Source organism: Montipora foliosa, chromosome 12, assembly GCF_036669935.1.
Source record: "Montipora foliosa isolate CH-2021 chromosome 12, ASM3666993v2, whole genome shotgun sequence".
Classification (NCBI taxonomy): domain Eukaryota; kingdom Metazoa; phylum Cnidaria; class Anthozoa; order Scleractinia; family Acroporidae; genus Montipora; species Montipora foliosa.
Genome location: NC_090880.1, coordinates 21,711,416 through 21,712,753, shown reverse-complemented (window position 1 = coordinate 21,712,753; position 1,338 = coordinate 21,711,416). Strand labels below are relative to the sequence as shown.

At 42.5% G+C, this 1,338-nt stretch overlaps 1 pseudogene; it reads left to right on the top strand.

Annotated features, from left to right (window-relative positions):
- Window positions 1-201: 201 nt before the first annotated feature.
- Window positions 202-1,338, top strand: part of LOC137980998 (uncharacterized) — a 7,180-nt pseudogene continuing 6,043 nt past the window's right edge.

Sequence of the window (1,338 nt, the reverse complement as noted above, 5' to 3'; positions counted from 1 at the left end):
GAAACGAAACTGATCACAGTTTTTCTTTCTAACAAAAGTAATTCTTTTTCTTTTTGCAGATCTGGCTCTCACATCGCTCCTATCCATTGTCCTTCATGGATTAATCGACGTCTGATTCTTATTAACGAAGTATGAGAAACGTGATCTTCCTTGGGAACATTTTCGCTCAGAAGTCTTCGAAGTGACATTCAAAACGTGACAATGCGAAAGTACCGATCATGTCCCAGTCTCACGAAATTCGTGGCCGGTTACCTTTTTGCCTGCGCGGTTGTATACATTTATTATCGTCATTACTTGTTGAATGAGGGCGATTATACCACGCCATTGCCCGCAGATGTTCCATGCGATGAAATGCTCAGACCAATAGAAACGTTCTCATCGGGTAAAGATTCATCATTGCCAAACTCGTTGCTTGAAGCTTTTTACAAGAGCAAGCTTTTAAAGAAACGTTCTGGTTTCTATGAAATTCGCTGGCATCAATCAAAGCACGACAAGGGAACGCCATTGGAAGATGACTTAAGCCTCGGTGAATTGCATTTCTATCCAACCAAGGGGAAAATATCAGAGACAAGAGATCCCGTTGCCTCTTCAGTTACTGAGCTCATTTTTAATGTTAGCAGCAAAATCAACAATAGTTCTGAAGATTTCGATAAACAGCGAAATGCTAACTTGAGAAAAGGAAAGATATCAGCCAAACATGACAATATTTATGTGACAGATCCCACCTACGATGCTCCTAATATGGAGGATAGTTCTTCTCAAATACGTGTTGATCATAATCGTTTGGTGACTTCGAAACGATTTCAAGATTTTCGTCGTGATTGGTTCCGTCAGCGCCGCGCACGCGTAGACTGGAAGAGAATGATCAAACCTTGCCTTGACAACATGGAGTGGGGACTGGTGAAGAATAAATCGAAGCAGCGCCCGAGCGAGTGAAGTCTTGTATTAAGATATTAGACCGGCGGGAGAGTTCAGGAAGATTTTTATCCAATCAAAGACTGCGGATAATCGAACGAAACGGATCGGTGGCGACACTTGGAGAGTTTATGTCCAGGGTCCATCGAGTGTAGCATCCACTTTATTTGATCATAAAAACGGAACTTATGAGGCATTGTTTCTGCTCACAGAACCTGGAAACTATCACTTAATGATCTACCTTGATTACAGTCTTTGTGATGCCTTCAAGGATCCACCACGTGACTGGTTCATAATCGGGAATGCACAAGGGAAGTATCAAAAAGAGGGACTTTTGGGGACACTTGACGAGTACTTACTGGAGTCCTTTAAAGACGGGGACCCCGTTATTATAAACGTACCAGACGCGCATGTTAATGCAAC